The sequence below is a fragment of the Sturnus vulgaris genome, chromosome Z (genome assembly GCF_052056855.1).
Source record: "Sturnus vulgaris isolate bStuVul1 chromosome Z, bStuVul1.hap1, whole genome shotgun sequence".
NCBI lineage: Eukaryota > Metazoa > Chordata > Aves > Passeriformes > Sturnidae > Sturnus > Sturnus vulgaris.
Window position 1 is genome coordinate 66,163,276 of NC_142283.1, and position 18,450 is coordinate 66,181,725.

An 18,450-nucleotide genomic window follows, 5' to 3' on the forward strand; every position below is an offset into this window, starting at 1 on the left:
AATAGCAGAAGGGAGAGATTTCAATGCTAGAATCAGACTGTTCTTGTGCTTAAGGAAGATATGTAAGAAAATAATTTTATGAAAAAATGATACTGTGACCTGATATCTGTGAATGAAATATTCATTGCTTATTGGCTATAAACATCTCATAAGATATAATGCAAGTTCACAAATCAAAGACAGAATGAGTCCATTAAATGGCTTTTGAATGATTGTATCTTTTTAATGATAGATGAATTGTAAATTTGGATGGGCATGAATGCTTGACAATTTAATTGCTTCAGTTTGGATAGTAGCATATGATAAACTGCTACTTCTCTGTGGCTGCACAAATGCCTTAAAAGTACTTCTAGTGATATGCTGCAGGAACATACTGAAAATAACTTGAATGGTCTCTGATGTTATCTCAAATCTGCTTTCAGAGGAAATCTTGCTGTTAAAAGAAAGTTCTTATTTAAAGGATAACATCTGCTGCCTGTCAGCATTAAGTGACCACTTAAATGCTTATTTGTAGCTGCTAGAGCAAGCTTAACTATGAGGCTCGGAGTACAGCACATGCACACTTGGTCTACAGCATATTTTCTCCATGTCCTGGCTTCCTCTGGTATTGGATTACTGATCTGGTTTAACCAGCCAGTGTGGGTGTAAGGTGTCGGGTCTGTGAAGTCTTGCCCTGCAGTTTTTACTGTGCATAGAAATAAGGATGAAGAGGGGTGGAGCACCTTACTAAACAAAACCCTTTCACGAGGGCTGAAGAGGACAAATCATCGCAGTTTAGGCTGCACTTGTGTTCATTTTCTGCTTTCAGGGTTCTGTGAAGGAAAAGGAGAGGCCTGAGGTGGTAACACGTTTACAGGCTTTGTAGTGGAGTGGTAAACATTATCAAGAGAGGGGCAGATAGGTTCTCTCCGTTCCCATTGATAAGCTTATTTCTGCAGTAATGCCAGCGATGGCCTCCCTCTTTCACTTTTAAGTGGAATCAGAAATGCCAGGCTTCTAAAAACTAAAAATCATGCCTTGAAAGACTTATTTGGGCGTATTTAGTTACTCTCATTTGGGCTCATTTTTGTAGGCAAAAATAAAATAATTCCACATAGGAGGGTTAAAAATTGAATTCTTACAAAAATCTTGATAAAATCAGATGTTGAGACGTACTCTTTTCCTCATGAAATGCAATTTTCATGTTATATTTGAAAATTGACCATTCCAAATATATTTTTTTTATTAATATGACATAAGGATAATTTGGGCCTAGATATTTGGGAACTTTAATTTGTATACACTAGCATAAAATTTCTTTGACCATGCTTTTTTATGTTCACACAGAATCCAGGAGGAAGCAATCAAATTTCCAAGGAAGATACCTTTGGCAAACAGACTCTATCTTTGTTGGCAAGAACATACTGTGTATGGGTACTGACAGAGTGGAGTGAGTCCAGAGAAGAGACACCAGGATAATTGAGGAGCTGGACTACATGGTGTATAAAGAGAGCTTAAAATGCCTGGATTTCACAGAATCACAGAACTGGTAAGGTTGGAAGGGACAACTGGAGTTTATCTGCTCCAACCTCCTTGCTCTAGCAGAGTCCCCTCCCTATAGAATATTACTCAGGATTGAGTTCAAATGATTTTTTAATATCTCCAAGGCTGGAGACTCTGCAACCTCTCTGAGATACCTATCCCAGTTCTTGTCCAGCCTAAAAGTTAAAAAGCGTCTCCTGATGTTCAGAGGAAAGCTCTGTGTTTCAGTTTTTGCACAGTGTCCCTAGTCTGATTACAGCACACCACTGAAAAGAGCCTGGCTCTTTGCACTTTCTTTGAGTACTTATACACAATGGTAACATCTCCCTGAAGCTCTTGTTCTTCAGGCTGAACAGTCCTAGAACTCTCAGTCTTTCCTCCTGTACGTGGTGCTCTAAACCTCTAATCATATATGGTCATTTCTGGGACTCTTTCCAGAAGCTCCTTCTCTCTCTTATACTGAGGAGATCAGGAGAGGACACAGTACTCCAGATGTGGGCTCTCCAACTTTGAGCAGGGAAAAAGGATCACCTTCCTTAGTCTGCTGATAATACTCTGCTCAATCCAGCCCAGCTATTGGCCTTCTATGCAGCAAAGGCACATTGCTTGCTCATGTCCACCTTGGTGTCTACCAGGAATTCCATGTCATTTTCTGCCTAACTGCTTTCCAGCTGGTGGCCTCCAGCATGCTCTGGTGGCTGGGTTTGCTCCTCTCTTGGTGCAGGACTTTGCACTTCTCCTCAGTAAATCACATTAGGCTTCTAGCAGCCCATTTCTCTCCCTGCCAAGATTGGAAGCACAAACCTTCTCTCCCTTCCCTCTGGTTGGAAGCACAAACCTCTGGAGCATAAGCCACTTCTTTCCAGTTTGTGTCATCTGTACATTTACTCAGGATATACTTTGTTCCATCATCCAGATCATTAATGAAGATATTAAACAGGACAGAACCAGTACTGAATCCTGAAGCACACCACTAGTTATTTACCTTCAGCTGGATTTTGAGACATTGATCACCAGTTTCTGGGCCCAGACATTTAATCAGTTTTTTAACCTACCTCCCTCTTGACTTAACTAGTCTGTACATCAACAGCTTGTCTATGAGGATCTTATGTGAGACAGTGTAAAAAGCCATATCAGTAATCCACTGCTTTTCTGTATCCACAAGGGCCGTTTCTTTACCATAGAAGTTTGTCATATTGGTCAAGTATGACTTCCCATTGGTAGTCAGCCATGCTGACTATTCCTGAAAATTTTCTTGTGCTTAGTGTTCCTGAAAATAGTTCCCAGGATTTTAGAGGAACTTCTGCTTCTAGAATTTGTTCAAAAAGACTGGTTTAAGAAATTAATCTATTGCTGCTTCTAATTGGATATTATTACTCTTATTAGACTGGATAACCTCTATCCAATCCAATTGCACAGAGGTGGCTGGCAGGACAGGACAAAAGAATATTGCCATGCATTCATGCATGCATTGCATAATCTTATGATAAGTGGATTTATGTATTTCAGATTGTGAACTAGAATACACACTTCCTTTTTGTAATGTTGTTGCAGGGCTGTGTCTGGAGGGTCTTCCCTCTTTTGGATGTGGTGTAGACCTTCACTAAGCAGATGTTATACCCTTTTCCCTGTCCAGTGGACAACTGGAAGATTACTTCAATGCAGGTGTGTGGCCATGGGCCCAGAAAAAGCTCTTGTGAGAGTTTTCCCAGTCCAAGTTTCTCAGGCTTAGCCAGGGTTCTTTCCCAAAGCTAGCCACTTTATCTAATGTAAACATAACAGAAGAATTAATAACAAAGATATATACCTGTTGGGAAGCATGGAAAAGAGGTGTCATTCTCTCTGCACCAATCAGCTTCATCCTGACTTTGGAGTTTCAGGAGACTGTACTTAAGCAGAGTGTTTCTGAATAAAGTTGTCTCTCTTTCCTATCCTGAGAGGGACCATATAGCTGTGTCTTATTTCTGCTGCATCTAAAGGGTTAAATACCCTAACCCAGCAGCTACATAGGTAATTTCTTACTCCTTTCTTTGATGCTGTAGCTTGTGTTCTCTTTTATATTTAAAACCTTTTCTTAGTCTTCATTTTTTTCCCCTTTATAAAGATCAAAATAACTCTTGTAGACCTGCCATAGACTCTTCAACAAAACTGAAATCTCTTTCCCTGCAGTATGGTGAGTAATGCCATGTATCTCAGCTTGACAGTTATGATAAAATACCATAAAGAAAGCTCATTATATTCTGCCCCAGCATAAATACTGCCACTGATTCTTGAGTAACACAGCCCCCAACCACTCATACCGTGGTTCACAATACAGACTGAGTTCCAATGTCATCTGCAATTCCCCATGTCTTCTTTAAGCATCACACTTCAACCATACATGTCTAGCTTCCCTCCCTATGCTCCATGTGGGACTTGGTTCAAGAACATAATACATAATACTATTTTCCACATTTGTAAATTGAGGTAACCCTTGAGAAAAGTAGGACAATGCTACTGAAATACATGTCCACTAACGAGCATATAGTCAGTAGGAGAAATAAACCTATGTTGAATAATTCTTTGGGGTCTGCTCAGTGTGCTTTCTACTTAGCCACCCATTATATAGAAGCCTTTTTATAGCACAAGTGATTAAACCAGATGAAATTATCTTCTCCGTATTTATAATCACAGTTTCATATGATGTCTGCCGATGGCACACATGCAGTCTTCTTTTTAAAAAGAAATTTGTTATCTTCATTTGCCAAAATCTATTTTAAATTAAGGAATAAAAGTGATTTCGTGGGAACTGTTTCCATATTTCTTAATTTAAATAACTGCTGATGATTTTGAACACATTTCTATTTTATGTTGTTTTAGTATTTTTTTATGTTGTTTTATTATTAGAACAGCAGATTACTGTGATAATCAATGTTATTTGGTTGTATTATGGCTAAGTGCAAATCAAAACCTAACACAAATTTAAAATTTGCTTAGTTTTCTAATATAAGTTTTCTAATCTACAGAGTAGAATTCCACTCTACAAAATAATTTAAGTGCTAATACTGTTGGGCTAAAACTGGCCTGAGTATTAATCCATTGAAAGATGGGTTTAACCTGCTTTGGGAACTCTTCCATGGCCTGTCAGTATGATAAAATATGATTAGGTAATATTACTAAGCTTTTAATCAGAAAAAAAGTGGGGGTTTCTTTTGTGCAATTTATAATAAATTTCAAGGCCTGAGACAGAAATAGAAACCTATAGTGCCTCATATTTCCATTGAAATCAGCTCATTTTTTTTTCTGTGTTTGCCATGACTATCCTTGACATCTTGGTTTAATTATGAGAGATGTTTTTGTTTAAATCATTGTATTACCCTCTTAGCCCAACTTGTCCTGTACTATCTCCTTTTCCTATATGATCCAGAAATGAAGTCAAAATGCCAAGGTGTAAAATCTTCACAATTTCCATGGCAACAGAGATATGATTTAGTGAACATAGGACTTTATTTTCTAGAGAAAATCAGGTAAATAAGAAAAAACCCCACCCATCCTCATTCAAATAGTGTTTTATTTTATTCTAAGGTGTTTAGTTTGATATAAGGCTTTAGGTTACATCATTGCAGTATGAGAGCTCGTTGGACACAGCAAAATAACAACTTGTTTCTTCAGAAAGAAGAAAGAGAAATTTTCCCCGGGAAACTATCATACTGAAAAAAACGGGGTGAGTGATTTAGCAGCTGATATTTCTTTGTGAGTCTTCACTGAATTTCTGCCTCTGCCAGAAGATATGGAGTTTATGGTGGAAGATGTGCACTCTCCACGGTAACACCTAAAACTGTGGTTTTACAAAAACAGGAATGTTTTTCAAAAGGATCATTTTTGAGTCTAGACTTTTGATAACTCATATAAGCTGTGCCAGAGTAAACCCTTCCTGTAAGCCTAATTCTGCAATAATGTGGTAACTGAAGCTAAAATATGTTTAACATCATGCACTAGAGTTTTCCCAATATCTTGCAGTGGGAGGAAAACACATGGGCCCCACAGTTCAATAAACTGAAAGTATTATTGACCAATAGGATGGGAAGTGAATTCCAAATACGAGGCTATTTTCAGCTAATTAAAGGTCCCATGGCACTATATGCAAGAGTAGGAACATCTGCTACTGTGTGCTAGTCAAATTACAGGTTCAGTAATTACTTTCTGCCTAATTGAACTGCTGATTAATTTTAGCTGGGTTTAAGTATTTGTCATGCCTTTCTGTATTTTGTTGCTGCTGTCAGTATGGTGGAGTGAACCATGGGTGAGAGAAAGTTTCGTCTGCTTTGGCTTGGGCTCTATATGCTGAATGTGAACAATAGCTCAGGGCAGCACACGGGGATTATGAAAGTCAATTTGTGTAGGACTTGTAAGCAGTAGACAAAACACAGCCTTAAATGCTTCACTTGACTGAGGCCTCTGTATTACATAACGCTATCAGCAGTTTTCCTGGAGAAAAATTAGTATTCTATTGAATAAAACTCTTGTCTCCCACCAATGCCCCCACAATTTACAAAGAATCTATTATATGAATTATTTGAAATATTATGATGTATAGATTCAACCATTCTATTTGCTTTAAAAACAATTGTAAAAGTATATTTTATATGACTGCACGTCATATGGGATATATGGAATGTGTATATTCTCATAGTGAATTTAAAATTTATTTTACAGGATGAAATAATCCAAATTTCTGATGGAAAAATTACAGGGATATTTACTAGGCTTTCTGCCAAAACACAGAAATAATTCAGGATCATATTAGGATTTTGTTTTCCAGTCACTTAGTTGTGCTGAAGTTGCATGTATGAAGTAGTGAACTGTGAAAAGGATGATGATTTTTATGATAGATACCAGTATGCACATACATAAATACGAATAATTTTTAGAAGGAAAAAATGAAGCATATATATGGTGTGGTAATCACATCCGGGATTATGTGGGAAAAGTGGCAGACTGACAGAATGCAAGTCATTTGGTGTGATCGCTGTCCTCTTGATACTATCTTTAAGGAGACTTCTGTTTCACTAAACTAAGTGAGAATCAGATTTCACCAACTGTGCCTGACAATGGATTGTGGCTAAGTCTGACAAGGCCCCTGGGAAAGAGTGCTGCCCTCTGTCACCATATGGCCTGGAAAGGGTTTCATACCTGTTACAATATCCTGAGGAGAGGGATCATCACTAAATCTATGCAGGCTCATTCCTAATCCCATGAAGCTAATGATCTGTGAAGGATATCTTAAAGATGCTTTCTGTGAATAAGCATATTATTCAGACTGTCAGATGTAGGTCTTTTCTCTTGCATTAGTTTTCATTGCACAATGATTACACTCCTCCACTGGGAATACATTATCAAAAACATTGAAAGACTTGCTTAGTATCTTTTGCTATTTATGAGTATCCGTTGAATATAAATTTTACAAACTTACTGGCATTTTAGGGCAAGATACTTATCACCCAATAGATATGTTATTTCCTAAACTGAAAAATTCCCATGATAAAAAGATATTTTTCTCGTTTCTAACAAACACTTTCAAGTTTGCACATAGTACAGAATGATGTTAAACTCCATTTTCCAACCAGAACTTTTCTTCTCATGGCATGTGAATTTTGATCTCTCTTGAAGGTCCAAATAACCTTCTTAAGTCCCATATCACTGTGAAGTGCTAAACTTCATGTAAATATCAGTTTTCAAGATATTTTCTCCCCTATAACTTTAATATATGAAAAGATTTAAAATTCGCTATTAAAATTCACTATTCTGCTTATACCAATATAATATCAATATAATATTTCTATATCAATAGAAAAAATACTTTTCTTCCCCACCCCTATATGTAGAATTATCTATGGATAGATAAATTGTTATGCAATAAACAATTAGATTAATGTCTATCTTGTTTTTTTTGTAGACAGCATAATTAAAAGAAATAAAAAGATACTAAAAAAGCTTCAGGTTTGAATTTATGAGGAATTCAGAGAGATGCTAAACTTCCCTCCCACACCCATTAGCCTGATGTAGTGCCTTTATTCCTGCTCAGGGAATACACCCACATGGATATTCCACACCCATATTTGCCTTCACCATTACCCACTTCATATATGAAGAAATATCTGAAAATCTCCTCCTTACAACATGTATTTGATAATAAATAATAAATAAAGACCTGGACAGGTTTTTAGAGCAGTTCCTTCTGTTTAAACTCCTGGCCCACCTAACTCGTGTTGCTTCCTGTGGCTCACCAGGAGATGCATTTTTCCCTCCCAAGTTCAATGAAAGCACGAAAATTGTGGATATAAAAGTTATTCTGCCCTGAAACAAAATAAATATAACACTCTTTGAAATGCTTATTCAATAACAGAGAACCCGGGACAAAAAAAAAAAAAAGCCCTTTCAGGAGTCTAATATTCTTTTATTATTAATCTTACAAAGCCCTTGGTTCATATCAAAAGAAGCAGATGATCATAGTTCCAACATAAAAATATTCACTCTCCTACATGTGTACTGCTCCATCACTCAGTCCTTGAACGTGTCCCACTAAATGTTCCCAAAGCCAAGGGCTCTGCCTCTTTGCTCAGTCACCTGTGCTGGATCTCCCTGGCTGTCAGAAACAAGTCTGCCCCACAGCCCCTGCTGTGTGCAGCTATCCTAGATTATGTGAGCCACTTCAGACAAAGTCCTTCTGTATTGTGAATTAGGGTGTGCTCAACCAGGAGGCTGTGGGATGAAAAAAAACCAGCGAATGTTCTTTAGTCCTAACCAGCTGGGAAAGTCACCGGGCACTAAGCGCCCCTGGAATGCTCACGTTTACAGTGATACAAAAGACACACCCCTGTCACTCCTGACAGTACACTGGTGAAAGTTCTCAGGCATAAAACTTTCCTCCAGGCATGCAGGGCAGAATCAAACATGTAATCAACTAGACAAAAAACCCCAAACAGCTCAGAACAATATGGGTAAAAGAATATAAGTGATTAAACTGAGACATTTCTAATCTTGATTTGTACATGCTAACAAATTAATGTACAAATTCTTTGGAATATGAAAGAAAAAGACTAGCAGCCCAGTAGGTGTTTCTAGAGGCCAACAAAAATGTGGTTATTAGAATCCCTCACCTTCCTGTTTATAATGTCCCACCTGAGTCTGAATGACCGTTTAGAAGTCCTCGTCTGATATCAAAGAGAAATGACAAAATTTGCTTAACATCCTGTCTCCTAAAGATTACACAGCATCCAAAATCTGGGTGCAAAGAAGAAGCAGCAGCAAGAAAATAGCATGATTAATTCAAAGTGTAGTTTCCTTCTTTGGAATTTCAGGTAATTTAGAACAAGTGGCTGCATAGAAAAAAAGAATGGAAAAATTACTTTCAGAATGACAGGAGACTCCCTTCTGAAGGGGACAGAAGGCCCAATATACTGAATGGATCCATTTCTTAGGGAAGTGTGCTGACTCCCTGGGGCCTGGGTTAAAGATCTGATGAAAAATCTTCCTACCATGGTTCAGCCCTCAGATTATTGTTCATTTTTTTATTTTATCGGGTAGGCAGTGATGAAGTTGTAACAAGAAATCCCAGGGCAATCCGAGAGAGATTTCAGGGGCTTGGTACAACTGGTTAAAGGAGAGCAGTGTTCTACTTCCTGTCACAGGGAATGATTAGGGAAGAAGCAGAGACCCAGCAAATCAGTACTTGCCTCTGAGCCTGGTGTCACTGGCAGAATTTTATGTTCTTTCATCATGAGCCAGCTTACTTGACACAAGCCTGCTGGCAACAGACAAGGTACACCTGTTTCAAAGGGGGAAAGGGATTTTCGATCAAGGTTCATTTATTTGAAGGAGGAAAGGGATCACCCCAGACTCACTAGTGATAAGCCTGGAGGTATTTAAGAGATGTATAGATGTGACACTGGAAGACATAGGTTAGTGCTGGACTTGGCACTGCTGGGCTATCTGTTAGACTTATCTTGGAACTCTTTTCCAAAGAAATGATTCTATGATTCTGTGATCCTTCTATATAACCACAATACAAACTTGAAAATAATATCTTTATGCGTGATTTTTTCATTCTTATGTCTGCATGGATACTTGTGCAAAGACTGCAAAAGTGTAAAAGCATTCACATATATCTTCAAAATGCCTTTCAAATATTCTCTGTCTTAATTTGTAAGACTATCTCCACACTAAACATAATCTTTAGTACTGCTTATATTCCTCGTAAGTGAAGTAACTTGGCTAATTATCCACCCATCATATTTTCAAGTGGAAGCTGAATTTTTTAATATTTACAAGGCTCCACTGGGAAAAGCCATTTGTCAATTTTGGCTCTGAAATAGTATTTTCAAATACTGGATTTTCAAAGCCTGTTTTTAAGACCTAGCAAATGTGAGCTACTTTAATTTTTGAGAATACTATGACTACATAACTCTCCATGGACTATAAAATGAAACAGTAATAGAACAAAGCCATAGGTTCATGCCACCAAAAGGAATCCAGAGAACAAAGAAATGTTCACAAAGAAATTTGCACAAAGTTAAAGTCACTATAAAAAAGCTACAAATATAAAGGGCAGAGAAATGATATTAAAAGGCTTTTTTTTTTGTAGGTTTTTTTTTGTTTGTTTAGTTTTTGTTTTGTTTTTGTCTTTGTTCCAAGAAATGTAATTTCTTGCTTTCTATGCTCAAGAAATCTTCGTCACAAGTTTTTTTTTTTTTTTTTACAAGAAAATTAGTGTGTACATCATAAGAAAAATGGGTTTTAAAAAATTAAGTAACTGGTAAACTCCCAAATAATTTGATTGATTCACCAAGTCCTGCACGAGCTTTCAAGTCTGATTTTGGATAAGAAATAAAGCTGGGTTTCCTGTAATTATCTAATTATCATAAAATTGATAAAACTTTTAAGCTCTCTTCAGTAGTTTTGTAAGTGTATTAGACCTTTCATGAATAATTTTTCTTCTTTGAAGTTTGGCTATAAAGTTGAATTTGTCTTCCAAAAGCATGGGAGGACAATTTACAAGTGACTTTCATTTGCAATGTACACAATGCCATACATAGAACTTATCCTTCACTACTGTGTAAGTCTGAATGTTCTGTGTTTCCATTCATAAGAGGAGATTTTATAAAGATTGTGCTTTTGTGCATCAAAGTATAGACTGTTATGGTTGAATTTTGGATTTGTTTTTCTTGTTCTCGAAAGAATAGTTTTTGTGATTTTCCTCCCCTGTCTTTTTTCACTCTCCTTCATTTCTGAAGATCCATTGCCTGTAGAACAATGTCAGTGTTTTAGGCCTTTTTCTATTAACTTCCTTGAGAATTTTCTGTAAATATATTATTTTGCTTCAATATTTGTTATGTACTCAAAAGTCTTTCTGAGATTCAACTGAAAAAATGATTCCTTCCCATGTTAGTGTAGAGCTCCACAAATATCAACAACTAACCATTTATTCAGTCTATCCTCTTTATAGCATTCAAAAAACACTGAGAAATATATTTAAATTTTTAAAAGGAAATTTATTTTAAAATGTTGTCAAAAAGGGTTCCTGAGCAGTGATACTGGTGCATACTAATGCACACACTGTCCAAGGGAAAAGTTTGCAGAACTCATAGGAAAAATACACTTTTTGGCTGCCAGGTCAGCCACTGTGTCATTATGAAGTGATCTCATAATATGCTGCTGCTTTTTGGATAGCATTTATTTTTTTTATTTTTGATAGATATAGTCTATTGACCACTAAATATTTCTTTTATGTCCAGGTAAAATATATTTTAATTGCATTTGATTTACATGAACATAATGGATGTCATATTTTGGGCCATACAAGAGGCAAAAAAATTTATGCATATGTTTATCTCATATTCTGAAATAAAGAAGGTATATATAGATAACTCTCCTGGGGACCTTTATATAAATTAAACCTTGTTGCAGACAGCTTACATATGAGTGACCAAAATCTGTCTTAAGCAGAATTCTTTACTCTGGGATAAATTGGACATGCTTTTTATTGCCACTATCTGAGTCAGGAGCCTGGGAATAGCAATGAGCACCTTACAGGGCCCTGAAAATGGACAGATTAGTGTGCCACCATTTCCACAGGGACAGAATTTCAAAAGCTGTAAAATTTAACTGAAATAGTACAAATACTTCAGTTTAAAGTCCATTAGTTGGATGCAGTTTGACTGTTTTCTCACTGGAATTGCAATGGATCTGTGAAATGATGTCCACTATATCCCAGAGTCTTTTAAAAACCCAAATATGGATTTTGTGTGCTGCTAATTACCTGTGTACAAGCTGCTAGCTGACTGCCTTCCCATAAGTCCTTTGGAAGGGGTTGGTGAAGCAAAAGACAATTCCTTGGTTTTACACTGTTACCTCATTACTGAATCACAGCAGTGATGCTGTTCAACAATGAAAAAAAGTTTAAATTAACAACCTCAATAGTCAGTGGCTGCAGTTGGTAATTCTCAAAATTTCCAAGGTGGTATCAGGAGCTTCTTGGGCTTCAACCAGAATACTTTTTTTACACCCTTAATTTTGTAGAAATTCTGAGAGTAAATTTTCTGAATATGAAGCAGAAAAAGCACAGAAGAAAATGCTTTTTACAAATAGCCTAAGTTAATTGAAACAGTGTCTGAAACAATCTCATTCTCTTAGCATATACCTTTGAGAGCTCATAAATCACAACCAACATTGGAAGAACTGCAAAAAGAAACCTACTCCACAAAATAATGGAAGAGAAAAATTGAACTATCAACTTACCTTGTATGTCTTGAAAAATCCTGGGAAAAATGAACTGGGTGTTAACAGCTGAAGAATAATAAAGCCACAGTTATGATATATTCTTATATGAGAGTTTTGCATTCACAGAGTACCATCAAATGTCAAGGAAATCTTAGCCTGGATGCAATTGCTGGAGTGCAAGTTAATGTGCCTTGAAAGTATTGACTGGTGGTTACAGTCGAAATGGCTTTCATGGAGTTATATCCTGTGCACAGCACATGTGCACTCTGAGCTGTCATGTCCCTCAAGGACAGAGAGGCCCTGCAGAGAGACACAGACAAATCAAAGAGATGGACAATCACCAGCTGCAGGAGGTTTAGCAAGAGCAAGTGCCAGATTCTGCAGCTGGGATAGAACAATGCTGGTTTAGCGTAGAGACTGGGCAATGAGAGGCTGGAGAGCAGTGCCATGGAAAGGGCCCTGGGGTTCTGGTCCATGGCAAGCTGAACATGAGCCAGCAGTGCCCTGGCAGCCAGGAGGGCCAAGCGTGTCCTGGGAGCATCAGGGACAGCATCAGCAGCCAGGCAAGGGAGGGGATTGTCCTGCTGTGCTCTGCTCTGGGGCAGCCTCACCTCCAGTGCTGGGGGCACCTCTGGCTGCCACAGGAGCAATTAGTGTCCAAAGAATGGCAACGAGGATGGTGAAGGAGAAGCCATATGAGGAGCAGCTGAGAACACTTGGTCTGTTCAGTCTGGGGAAGGGTACGCTGAGGAGAGACTTCATTGAAATCTCCAACTTCCTTGTGATAGGAAGAGAAGAGGCAGGTACTGATTTCTTCACTCTTGTGACTAGTGAAAGGACTCAAGGAAATGGCTTAAAGCTGAGTTCAGAGAGATTTAGGCTGGATATCATGAAAAGGTTCTTCCCTCAGAGGGTGTTTTAGCACTGGAACAAGCTCCCTAGGGCATTGGCCATTGCACTAAGCCTGACAGAGTTCAAGAAGCATTTGGAAAACTGTCTCAGGCACATGGTGTGACTCTTGGGAAATCTTGTGCAGGCCCAAGAGTTGGACTATGATGATATTCACACGTTCCTTCTAACTCATTTAATTCTATGATTCTGTGAACTAGGGAGCACATTTTTAGAAGGAGGTAGAAACTCTGGTACATGCAATAAGTACAACTAATAAATTTTTGTCTGATGTTTTGGTTTGCATTTATTTTTCTCTGTTGAACTTAGAGGACTAGGCAAGAGAGAAACTCGTGGATGACAAATTACACATACACATTCAGTGATGACTTTTCATAGTACTACTGATCTTTCACAAGGAAAGAAAAGGTTTATTATAGAAGAGCACCAACCCTTTTATTAATGAAATAGATTTTCTATGAGTAACTCTCCATCATAAAATTAGGAATTTGACAATAAGTGGGAGGAAAATAAATGGATAACTATAAAGCTTATATGTTCCTTTGCTTCCTATGTTACTTTTACCATGTCACACCTATTTTTAGTCTTAGAGCTCACACTTTTCAGATATACACTTACTTGCAATTTTTCAATACAAATTACAATATTTTACATGTGAAGAACGGGGTGCCATCCATAGGGATCTGGACAAGCTCAAGTAGTGGGCTCATAAGAACCACATGAATTTCAGTTAGTCAGCTCATCTGGTACAATAACTGTGGTAAAATATAGATGACAGGGAGGCATGAACATGTTGGTTCTGTGGAAAATGCTGATCATGCCTGAGCAGAGTATCTCTACCTTAAAAGACCAAGAACCCTACTAATTTCTTGGAAAGAAAGGTTGTTATCATCTATCAGTTGGGTCTCTGGGATATAGATCAAAGCAGGAAGAGATGCACACATCACCTCTGAAAATAAGTGGATCTACCACCAGTCACAGGTTGCTCCAGGCAGATCCTATATAATATGCTCTGTCTTCTGTGTCCTACACTTCACTGGAATCTGAACCTTCTCTAAATTATTTTTACCTATTACCTATTTTTGCTGAAATAAACCTACGATTTAAGTAGCATGCTTGTAAGAGATATGTAGCAAATGTGACAAGCATTCACCTGCCCAGTCTCAATTTAATAAGATATTAAACTGTAGCTAAATATTAGGTATTGCCGTATGAACTTCCAGGTATTTAAAATCTTCATTAGATATAGTTATAAATCATGACTCATTATCCTTCTAATTTGACCACAGGTGCTTGAGATAGATACTTCTTTTATGTAATGCTGTTGAAGGAAACAAGAATTGATTACTGCCCTGGAAGAGGATGTTTCCACCCAAAGCTTCTAACAAAGTGTGAATGAAATATACGGTGTACACACAACAGCAAAAAATACCCATTAATTAATTGTGAAATGTTTAACCCATAGGTATAAACAGACCCTTCACAAGAAAAAAAGGTGTATTCTCCAGCCAGGAGGAAAAGTGATTTGTCCTAAAAAGATGGCAATTTCTTGGAGAACATCCAGAAAACTGAAATATTAAAGATGTATCTCAGGAAAATATTCAGCTTTTCAATGTTCAGTACAATCCTGTATAGATGAGCCCAGTGTTGATCTAAAAATTTCTTAGTACTTCTAGTGAATTAGTACTTTAATAGAATTTTCTTATTTGGTCCAATGCTTCAATATCCTATATATTTGGAAATAATGTTATCAATATATTTGAAAGTTCTGTAGCAATTTTTTTTTTTCATTTCTTATGGAAAATCTTTAGAGTACTTAAAACAATCAGTATCACAGCAGGCAATTTATGAAAAAATTGTCAGAGTAATAGTAGTTAGAGAGAGAAATTGATATCAAACAAATTTAGGAAAAAATAAATCACTTTAAATGAGACAGATGAGAGTTTAGTTATGGTTTACTGACATCAGCATTAAACAGAACCATTTAAATAAGCTGAAACATTCTGCAACAATCATGTTCATTATGTTCTAAATTCAGAAGGTTATTTTTATGGATCATTTATTTTATTTTTTTAAACTGCATTTCTTATTGTCATTTCTATATATTCCTTGACAAAAATGCAGGCAGAATCAGTGCCACCAGCAAAATTCTCAAAAGAATTCTAGTTTTGAGGTAAAACCATATTATGACAAACATGCAGAGTGACTCTTTGGCCAAAATTCGCTACATTCAGAGACCAACAAAGCAATTATGAATTGTTTCACAAGTACTTTTATAAGACCTGCAATTTTCCAAAAACACAGGTAGAATCTTATCTCACAGTCTTTCTTCCTTTTGAAAAAACGTTGCTTACCCCCTAGTGTGCCAAAAGCAGGTGCCCCCTTAGCGCGGCACGGTGCCGTATGTGTTACGGCAAGTGCCACGAGCATTCCTGAACCGTGGAAGATTAACTCCTGACTAATGATAATCACTGTAAACAGCTGGGTGCTGTTTGACTGGGCGGATGGTGGTCCCACCTACCCAATAGCCTGAGAACGTGTTTTATCTCATCTTGCCTTCCAAACCTTGCGTAGAGTGCTACGGAGAGTTGGAAGAAGCTTCAGAAAGTTATGAAGAAGGAAATGATGAATAGTAGGCTATTAAATGATATTGCAACAAATAAAGCATAAATACAGGCCTTTGACAGGAAAGAACTTTTTGAAGCTGTATTTGGGAACTAAAAAATGAACTGCTTGACACGTAAAGATAACAAGAGGCTTCATCCAGATTTTCATTCTTCATTCTGTTGCAACTGCACTGAAATATCCACCTGAAATCTTGAAAGATGTAGGAAGCTTTGAGTATAATTTTTCAGGATTTGCAACTGAATGTAATTGATTCAATTTTAAAAATTCCCTCCTTTTCTTACACTGAGAATTATGAAACAAAGTTATTTTTTTCTTCTACCGACTGGAAAATGGAACAAGAGCACAAAACTTCTGATTATGATATCAATTTTTGGGATAAATTTTTTACATTTTTATGCAGATTGACTATTTAGACAAAACAGCCCAAAGTGAAAAAAAATTATTCGATATAAATTTATTTATTTAAGCCTTATTTGATTGCAACAGTTCACATTATTTGCATTGTTGAGTCAAAATCTTGGGGGAGATGTCATCTATTTATAGGGACCAGTATTTATACATCAAGGTAGAGCTTTACACTCTATTCTTCAAGTTATGGGGCTATACATGTATGCTCCATGGACTGGATGATATTTGCACAGCCAACATAATGTGAACTGGCAGCCTAATTTTTTGGTGACTATAAAATAATATTTCCAACCATTAAGTCCAACATGTATAGCATGTAAAATGCATTGGTCTAATATTTCTATCAAAGCAAAAATCAAAGATTTTCCTGAGAATTTCTCATTGTGATTTGTATGCTGGGGCTCAAATCAATGTCTTGTTTTATTCAGGTTTCTTATTCCAGGTTTTCTTTTTTTTTTTTTTTTTTTTTACCAAAAATAACAGTTATATTTATGATCAGTCTCTAATTTTTAACCAATCTTGTTTTACATTTCTTATGGGAACTTTTAGAGATCATCTAATTCCAACGTCCTGCCATGGGTAATAATGCCCACTAAATTAGGCTGATTGGGGCTCAATTCAGACTGGCCCTGAACACTTCCAGGAGTGGGGCATTCACATTTTCTTAGGGCAACCGTGCCTCATCACCCTCTGAGTAAAAAACTTCTTTGTAACATCTGATCTAAATCTCTTCTCGTTCAGTTTAAAACCAAATCTCCTTGTCATATAAGTGCTTGCTTCTGTAAAATGTTGCTTTCTGCCTTCCTTATAAGCCCCTGTAAGGCTGCAATGACATCTCTCCAGAGCCATTTCATCTCCAGACTGAATCATTTTCTCCGTCTATCTACATAGGAGAGATGTTCCATTCCTCTGATCATCTTTGTGACTTCAGCTGGACCCTCTCCAACAGGTCCTCCTTGTGTTGAGACTGTCAGTGAAGACTGAGGTGAAGGTCATTTTCAGTACATCAAACATTTCCACTGCCACCTGTTCTTCTTTCTCATTTATCAGGATTGAGGGGTGGGGGAGGGTTTACACAACTTTCTTTTCTAATCTCAGTATCTATAGAATCACTTCTTGTTATTGTTCACATCCCTCGCAATGTCCCATTACATCCGTGCCTCAGCTTTCCTGATCCCATCTCTACATATCCCAACTGTACCTGTACAGTCTTCCCAGGCCACGTGTCCTTGCTTCCACTGGCTCTGCATTTCCTTCTTGATTCTCACTTTGAGGAGCAGGCTTTGTTCAGCCATTATGTTTTCTGTTCTTGTTTGATTTCCAACATACTTCGAGGAAGAGCTCTTGATTTAAGTGGCTTTTAAGATTGGCATTAAAACTTATATATCATAATATTATATTTTTTAGAGTTTTCTGAATGATTAACTTATAAAATCTTACAGCAGTTTCTTTTTCTGGCCAAATATCCTTCATCATAAGCATCTAAAAAGGTCAATAATGAAGAGAAAACCTACAGATTTTCATGAAAAATTCCTAGAGGAATTTTTGCTTTTTAGTTATGAGCCTATATAATACCATAACACATTCTAATGCTGAAGTGCATTAGAGTGTAAAATTTTAGATATTGAATTTCCCATTAGAATCTGATATCTCTTCAGACAATATTCATACTACAACACTATTATGCTGTCTATGGAATTGAATGCCGTAAAGAGGGAAAAATGTATCAAAACGTACTTGATTCATCAGGTCAGAATCCTGAGTGTTTTTTGAGGAGGTCCAGCTCATATAGATAATATCACTGGGTTTGTCTCCTCAGTGTTTAAATAACCCTTAATATTGAGGGTCATGAAAAACCATGTCGGTCTCTCAGATCAGATAAAATTGCGTCAGCCCACTCAATAGACATCTCTACAAACTTTTACATGGTTCCTACTATGATGATCGCTACAAACATCACGGTAGTAATAGTAACCATGATATATGATCATTCATCATTTTCTAGCCTATCTGCATTCCCTGGTTTGCTTTTTTCTTTTTATTGGGAGCATAATCTTTTTTTGATAATTGTATCTGTAAACCAATTTATGAATATGCATGCTTTTAACTGCAACTAATGACTCAGAGCAACAATATAGTCTAGAAACTCTAAGCTATCTTCTTAGATAATTTTTTTTTAAATTAAGCATTGTAAGCACCAAAAAGCAGAAAAGCTAGAACTATGCT